Source organism: Alosa pseudoharengus, unplaced genomic scaffold, assembly GCF_046254945.1.
Source record: "Alosa pseudoharengus isolate Yale_2024_CS ecotype anadromous, Long Island Sound unplaced genomic scaffold, YU_APseudo_1.1 YU_APseudo_1.1_scf_24, whole genome shotgun sequence".
NCBI classification, from domain to species: domain Eukaryota; kingdom Metazoa; phylum Chordata; class Actinopteri; order Clupeiformes; family Clupeidae; genus Alosa; species Alosa pseudoharengus.
Window position 1 is genome coordinate 18,106,508 of NW_027468689.1, and position 8,841 is coordinate 18,115,348.

At 44.6% G+C, this 8,841-nt stretch overlaps 1 protein-coding gene across 2 annotated transcripts in view; it reads right to left on the reverse strand.

Annotated features, from left to right (window-relative positions):
• LOC143142448 (double-stranded RNA-specific editase 1-like) overlaps nucleotides 1-8,841 on the reverse strand; it is an 82,559-nt gene that overhangs the window by 42,593 nt on the left and 31,125 nt on the right. For both annotated transcript variants that reach the window (XM_076303334.1, XM_076303333.1), the window contains exon 2: nucleotides 7,150-7,297. The gene's annotated coding sequence lies outside the window, so the exon portion shown is untranslated. The remainder of the gene's footprint in view (nucleotides 1-7,149; nucleotides 7,298-8,841) is intronic.

Below are 8,841 nucleotides of genomic sequence, written 5' to 3' on the forward strand. Positions count from 1 at the left end.
CTCTTTGTGGTCAGAGTGAGCTAAGGATCCCACCCTTTTGACCACTTCAGGCTTTGTGTGGTCAGACTATGTTAGGGGAGCTAAGGATCCCCCCTTTTGACCACTCCATTCTTTGTGTGGTCAGACTGTGTTAGGGGAGATTAGGATCCCACCCTTTTGACCACTCCATTCTTTGTGTGGTCAGACTGTGTTAGGGGAGATAAGGATCCCACCCTTTTGACCACTTCAGACTCGGGCACGGAGTGAAGGAGGACTAATAGCAGGTATTAGAATTTCTGCATGGACTCCTCCAGGAATTGGAGCTGCTATCTGGTCCCCTCATGCATGGCGTACACCCCATGCCCACCCCCACTCACTAGGCTCGGTGCATACGTGTCAGGAGGTGAATTTGACAGCTAATATACCCGACTATACTTGACTACACTGTGTGTGTGTGTGTGTGTGTGCGTGTTTGTGTGTGTGTGTTTGTGCGTGTGCGTGTGCGTTTGCATGTGTGTGTGTGTGTGTTTGTGTGTGTGCGTGTGTGTGTGTTTGTGTGTGTGTGTTTGTGCGTGTGCGTGTGCGTGTGCGTGTTTGTGTGTGTGTGCGTGTGCGTTTGTGTGTTTGTGTGTGTGCGTGTTTGTGTGTGTGCGTGTGTTTGTGTGTTTGTGCGTGTGCGTGTGAGTGTGTGTTTGTGTGCCTCACATGACTTTGTGTGTTTGTGAGACAAAGACAAAGAGAGAGAGAGAGAGAGAGAGAGAGAGAGAGAGAGAGTCCAGTAGCATGTGTAAACTGGACGAGGGCAGTGTTACTAGGCAGGCAGAGTGGGGAGTAGGAAGTGTTGCCAAGCAGTACTCTGATCTTCACACAGTAAGGCATTTCTCAAACACCGTGGGCAGTAGTTGTGGACCCAGTCTCTGCGACAGACTGACAGACTGGTGTGAACATACATTACACTCCTCTCCTGCTCCTGATTACTCCTGGTGATTCTCTCGTTCACTTTCTTTAACTCTCTCTCTCTCTCACACACACTCACATACACATTGAATGAAAGAGAGACATCAGCCCCGTTTACATGGTCATTTTTTTTTTTTTCAAATAGATTGAAATATATCCGAACCAAACTGTTTACATGAACACTAAATAAAACGATTGCCGTTTAATCTGCGCTTACAAGGAACAAGCATTTAATAATTTAGAAGCTCCTATTGCGCCATGGAAACTCATTTGTTTATGTCACTCTGCATTATTACCAGATAGGGAACGTCTGCACAGAGTACCTGTTTACATGTGTGGATTTGTCAATCGATCGGATTATCAGAACGGAGTACACCACCTCTCTTGATCCGATTGGAAATTTTGTCAGATCTGGCTGAATCCAATCGATTGGGGTGTTTACATGAGACATTTTCATTCCGATTCAGCCATTACTCAGTTTGTAATCATAATAAACGTGTCCATGTGAATGGGCTACTGACTGCCTGTCTGTCCTGACACTTTTTGTTTTTCACTTTCTTTATTGTCCAAGTATAGGGGCAGTGGTCTGCAGTTGCCTGACTGCTCATGTTATCATTATCAAGTGTGATACATGCATCAGTACTGTATGTCTTTCCAACAGCACAATATATTCTTGGTCAACATTTTTAATCTGTGTATTACCTACATTTTGTCTAAAGTGGTTAAAAAACTGACAGTCATGCTATAAAATGGGACTCTACAGAAACACAACAACTGTTGCTGTTAATTTCCTGCCAGACGGCGCCTGCCTGGGAGAAGCCTATGTCTGTCTCAGTTTAACTCCAATAAGGCCTCTGTCATTGTGAATTAGAGGGAACCACTGCATGCTTCCCCTCATTACTACACCAACACTTCAGCTCGGCCTGTGCTAACTGGGAATGGGACCATTTTAAGAAGAACCAATACAGACGACAGACAGTACAAAAGACACTGTAGAAATACGTTTGGTTTCATACACTATATGGGTCTAAACTGTGATGTATTTTGGTAAATCTCTCAACTTGTTAAGTAGTAAAGTAAATGTAAAGTAGTTGGACTTCTGCCATTCTGCCATGACTTCTGCCTCTTTCTCTCTCTCTCACTCACACACACACACACACACACACACACACACACACACACACACACACACACACACACACACACACACACACACACACACACACACACACACACACACACACACACACACACACACACACACACACACACACACACACACACACACACACACACACACACACACACACACACACACACACACACACACACACACAAATAACCACAGACCCAAAGCAGCACATAAATCAATTTAGCAAATGTCAGCACTAGATTACAGAGACAGGTTACCAATATGCCACAACATGCCTTGATGAGGACACACATTTCCAGCAAAGCTGCTTTAACTCTTTATGGCAAAGAGTGGACAACGGACTTGACCCTAAAGCAACTATCTGACATCCCTGACTGCTGTTATCCACCAAGGCACACATCTCGCATGTCTATAATTCTGCCTATCCGTCTATAAGACACACACCTACATACAGCCATATCAGTGATCAAAGTCGCTTCATTCGGTCCCCTATATCTTCATCCGACAGATTGTAAAACACACAGATGTGCACACACGCACACACACACACACACTCTGTGGCCGGTACCTTTGCGTTCGGAGCGCTTCTTGCGCCTCCTCTTGAACCTCCTGCGGATGAGGCAGTAGTAGGCTCCCAGGTTGGGGCCTCCCTCCAGAGACAGAGCCATGCTGAGGGGACGGCTTCCCCGATCTGCCCCAATCTACCCCTCTCTGCCCCACTTCCCTCTGGCCCTCTCAAATGCCCTGGAGTCTCCCTCCCTCTTTCTCTTTGTCTCTCTTCCTTCCTTTCGTTCGTTCTTTCCCTCTTTCTCTCTCTGTAGTAACTTCCCAGTCCTTTTCACTTTTGTCCTATTTCACTTTTTTGACTCTTTTTCTCTCTTTAATCCTATATCATTAATTATCTCTCCATTATTCTTCTCTCAATCGCTCCATCTCTCTTTCTTCTCCTCTCCCTCTTAAATGTGAGCGTTCTCTCTCTCTCTTTCTATCCCGATGTCTCGGTCCCTGCTGTCCTCTTCCTCTATCTCAGTGGACAGTACTCACACTCTGTCTCTCTCGCTGCCTAACTCCCTCGGTCGCTCTCTAACCATCTCTCTCATGCTCTCACACACAGACTGGCAGCCTTCCACCTCTGACCACAACTTTGAGGAGGCTGGGAGAAGGGGAGGGAGGGAGGGAGGGAGGGAGAGAGAGAGGTGGAGAAGAATGGAGGAGAGGAGGGGAGGCGAGGGCGAGAGCTAGAGGAGAGGTGGAGAGGATGAGGGGGAGGGAGGAGATGTCAGCCACTCACAAGCCAGGGTGCTAAACGGCTGTCAGAGGACAAGTGTGTGCAGATTGAACACGGGAGGAGGCAGTCCTCCCTCTCTCTCTTCCTTTCTCTCTCCCTCTCTCTGTCTTTCTCTCGCTCTGCCCCCCTCTCTCTGTGATTCTGTCCCTTCCTCTCTCCCTCTCTGTGATTCTGTCCCTTCCTCTCTCCCTCTCTGTGATTCTGTCCCTTCCTCTCTCTCTCTCTTTCTCCCTCTCTGTCCCCATGACTCTCTCTCTCCCTTCATCTCGTTCTCAGCGCCTCTCTCCCTCCGACCCTCCATCCGTTCTCTGTGTCTCTCTATCCATTCCTTCCCTTCTTGACTCTCTCTTTCATTCCCTCTCTCTGTCTCTTTCCCAGTGCCTCTCTCACTCACTGTCTTTCTCCCTATGTCTCTCAGCCCCCCTCTCTCTCTCACTCTGTCTCTAGAGCCATTTCAACATCAACACACTTGCACACCACGCCTGTAGATATATGATTGATACTTTATTGATCCTCAAGGACAGGCCCAATGCTGGCCCCTAATTCAAAACCCTGTTGATCAGAGTCTCATTTTCATTTCTCCCCACTCATCACGTCGCTCACTCACCAACTAACATTTGCTCTCTTTCCATTCAGCTTTCCAAAGTTACGTGAGAATGACGATCTAGTCCAGGATATCTGCCTGTCTACCATACTGGCAGTGTGTGTGTGTGTGTGTGTGTGTGTGTGTGTGTGTGTGTGTGTGTGTGTGCGCGCATGTGTGTGTGTGTGTTTCTGTTTAGACAAATACATACAGGAGTGTCTGAAATTGTGTGTGTGAGTGTGAGTCAATATGAGTGTGACAAAAAGAGAGAGAAAGCAAACAGAATTGAGTGAGGATGTGTGTGAGAGAGAGGGGGAGCAGAAAGACGGGAAGAAAGAGAGAGAAGAAAAGAAAAGAAAGAGATAAAGTGTATATCTTTTCATGATGGACAGCTCTGGTGCTGCTTTGGCTGTGTCAGCAGAGCTTTGGTGACCGACTGGGGCTGTGAGCCCTGAGCTATGAGCCCCTCTCCTCGCGTCTCTCTCTGTCCTGACCTCTCCCCTTCTCTCTTCTCTCCTTTCCTCGTGTCTCTATCTCTCTGTCCTGACCTCTTCTCTTCTCTCCTCCCCTCTCCTCTCCCCTCCTGCCCTCTCCTCTACCTGACCTCCCTCCTCCCCTCTCTCTTCTCAGTTCTCCTGTCCTCTCCCAGGTCCTCTCCTCTTCCATTCTCTCATCATCTCTGCTCTCCTCTTGTCTCCTCTCCCCTCCTTCTCTCTCATCTCCTCCTCCCTCCTGTCCTCTCCTCTCCTCTTCTCCTCCCTCCCCTCCTGTCCTCTCCTCTCCTCTTCTCCTGCTCTTTCCTCTCCTCTCTGCTCAAATCCCACAGCTCATTATGCCATCGGCACGCACCGGTGAGCAGCCAGCTTAACACCACTCTCCAGTTCCACTCCGCCAGCACGGCAGATTGTCATTAAACAATAGCCAAGAGTCTGCGCTACAAGCACCACAGAGACACATACAGACAGAGAGGGAGAGAAGGAGAGGGAAAGATGAGACATGAACAGGAAGTGGAGGGGACCCAGGAGGATGGAGGGGAAGAGGGTGAACACTAAGACAGAGTCACAGAGGCAGAGAAACAGAGAGAGAGAGAGAGAGAGAGAGTAATGAACAGAGAGAGAGAGACAGAGAAACACAGACAGAGAATGAGAGAGAGAAAGAGATACAGAGGGAAATAGAGTATGTGACATAGGTGTTGACTTGTTTAAAAACAGCGTTATTAATAAAAGGCCGTTATTTAAAACACCCCTTGACTTTTATTTTACTTGTAAGAGAGAGGCAGATGTGGAAACTTTGTACCTGTTGGTGACCGAGGATGGTGTTGGCGACTGAGAACTGGATGTGCAATCAGTATCATCTCCCTATGCACATCCACACACTCATGAGATGCCACAGCAGTAACTGGCCTCAGGTAAACATTAAGAAACCCACTTTCACAGACTGCACAAATATGAAAAGAAGCTCATCTAAGCTAGAAGCTAGAGTGTCTTTCACCGACTACCTAAATATGAACAGAATATGTTTAAAAAGCTTCTGACAACACAACTTATATATATCAGCATTTTGTTTTCAAAAGTACATCCAATAAAGTTGTAAATTAATCAATACAATCAATACAAAACAATATGTACCTTGTACTGTATGTGTGTGTGTGTGTCTGCATGTCCATGTGTGCCCAAACATGTAACAATAATGTCTATCTAGCACCCTCCAGTGGTGGGTTGCTGTTCATACATGGGACCCCCAATACCCATCTTGCTGGTTTGTCTATCAGTGCATCTCCATGCCCACCAGAATGTTTTGTCATATTGTACATTATCCTACTGTAATAAAACAGGAGAATGCATTGCTTTCATTCACATGCTGGTTACATGTGATTACTGATAAACTCCATTCACATGAGGATTTGTGTGCAAGTGGGTTTATCCTAGCCTGACGAGCCAGACCCACATTAAAATGTAGGGTCTGGGCACTCACCGTTCGCAGTGCTCAATCCGAGGGGCTGTCTTTCAAATTCCCTCTGCACGCAATAGGACAGCGCTATGAGTCCCATGCGTTTTCCCACAAGCGGAGCTAGTTGGCTAGTTCAAACGTTTGCCAACTTAAAAAAAGCTTAACTCGTGTCACACTGTTCACCAACAGCAACATTCATCTTCTTTGTTTTCAAGAAGCAGGGAATTCAAGCCAAACCGTTGCAACTCTGCCATCAATCATTATGTTAAGCCCGCCTAACGACTCTATACACGATTTGATTGGCCTGATAGAAGTTTAATTTTTCGAGCTCACAAGCCAACGGAGAGTTGCTAGACTAGCCCTGGCAGCAAATGTAATTTGCTGCCGCTAGGGTGCGTCTAGATTTCTAGGTTAGGTTTATCCTGATTTCTGAAGACATGAATGAATAGAAGAGAAATTGATACTGTGATACTGTAGCACCCCCTAGTGGATGAACAAAACCATCGCTATTATCTATGATAAACAGTTCTCACTGGTTAAGTGTGGGTGTGAGGGTGGGTGTGTGTACGTGTGTGAAGAGAAAAACACAATCATACAGACATCAACAGAGAGAGAGAGAGAAAGAGAGAGAGATAGGAGGAGAAAGAGAGAGAGAGAAAGACAGAGAAAGAGGAGGGACAACAAATCAATTTAGGCTACTAATTCACAAAAATAGATATCCCCTCATTAAACCAGTTCTTCATTCAGAGTCACCATAAATCGCTACTACATGGTGGTATTAACCAGACTGACAGTGAAAGGGCAGTCTGGCTCTACCAAACCCGCATTCACCACCTTCATGGTCTGCAACTGTTCCACTGGAGTGATATTGGGCAAGGAGCGAACCTAAGAAGTGTCAGTGATGATGACTGTACTAAAAGTGGGTGGATCAGCTGGAACCTCATGTAATGGACACATATGTAAGTGCAGCCCAAAGGTAAAAGAGTACATCAAACGTATATCCATTAGGAAGAAGAGTATCTATCTATCTATCTTTCATTCATTCATTCATTCATTCATTCATTCACTCATTCATTCATTCATTCATTCATTCATTCACTCATTCATTCATTCATTCATTCATTCATTCATTCATTCATCCATCCATCCATCCATATATCTATCCACCCATCCAATGATTGATTCATTCATCATTCCTGAGTCCATTAATTTACTTCATATAAAATGTAAATAACGCACCTGTATAGGGTACTTGCTTGTTCACAGATGATTCCTATTAAACACAGGACGAGATGTGAAACTCCCTGAAATAGTTGTTAGGGATTTCACACGACGATAAGACCTCTCAATGCTGCACACAAGCAAGGGAGGGATGGAATTCAGCCACCTGCAAAAAAACCCAGAGATTATTAGAAATGAAATGCTATATAAAAATAAATGCTAAAGACTGGTTTCAATCATCACTGTTATGCGGATGATACTCAACTTCATCTGTCTTTCCCACCAGATTACATTTTCCCACCATGACAACATTATTTCTGCTCCGATTTCTGCATGCATTAATGACATGTAAGTTTAAATGAAAGATTGTCACCTTCAGCTCAATTTCTCCAAAACTGAGATCCTGTTATTCCCAACTAATCTAGATATTCCCAGTTTATCCCCAGCAGACCAACATCCAGCCTGGTGTTTTTTTTATTGACTACAGCTAAAACGGCACACAACGTGGGTGCTATAATTGATGGCCGACTTAATTTCTCTGAGCATGTAGCCACAAAGTCATGTCAAGACTAGTGTACCAGCTAGTGAGACCATAACAGATGATTCAAAATGCAGCAGCGTCTTTAATCAGCCAAAGAAAACATATAACTACTCTATTAGTTACTCTTCATTGGCTTCCAAGCAGCAATTCAATTCAGATCCCTCACTCTGACTCTGGCATAGGATGCTTCCTGAATCTGCCCCTTCGTATCTATATATGATACAGCTTTATATTCCTCTTCTGTACTTGACTATTGCGTTCCTCTGATGAGCTTCTGCTGAGTTGGCCTTCCATCAACACTAACAAGTCACAGTCAAGACCCTTTCAAGCTTAAGAATGTTTATTGTCATTGCACATCAGGTATACAATGAAATTGCAGTACTTCTTCGGCCAGTGCATAATAAATATTTATATAAAAAAAGTTAAAAGTAAAACAGGAATAAATAAATAAATAAATAAATAAATAAATTAATTAATTAAATAGCAAAGTAATTAAAGGAGAGAAGTAAGCAATATATACATAATTTGCACATCATAGCGCACACACACACTTTATGAATTCAGGGACCTGATGGGGGGAAAAAAACTGTTTTTGAGTCTGTAAGTCCTGCTCTTGAGGCACCTATGTCTCCAGAGGGCAGGGTTGAGCGGGAGGGGGTTGAACAGGTGCTGTCTTGGGTGTGAGAGGTCGGCAGTGATTGCCCTAGCTCTCCTGAGACACTGCATGCTAGCGATGTCTTCTAGCGAGGGTAAGGGACTAGTGATACATTGTGATGTCTTTATGACCTCTGCAGGTTCTTTCTATCCGCCGCATTACAGTTGGCATACCAAGCTGTAATGCAGTACGTCAGGACGCTCTCGATGGTGCTGCGGTAAAAGGCCACTAACAGTTTCTCCTCCAGATGGTTCCTGGTTCATTGGTGATTCCTCAGTGGTGGAATGATTGACCTATTATTCTACATTCTTGAGAGTTTTGGGATTTTAAAGAAGCAAATAAAGACTCATCTGTTAACATTCCATCTAATTAGTGAGATTTCTTCATAGTTGTTATGGTTTGTATATGTTTATGGTTATTGTTATTTTGAAAACTAGCTATTCTCATTGTCATCATTATTATTAGTAGTAGTAATTTATTATTGTCATTATTGTTATGTTTAATGTAGGCTATT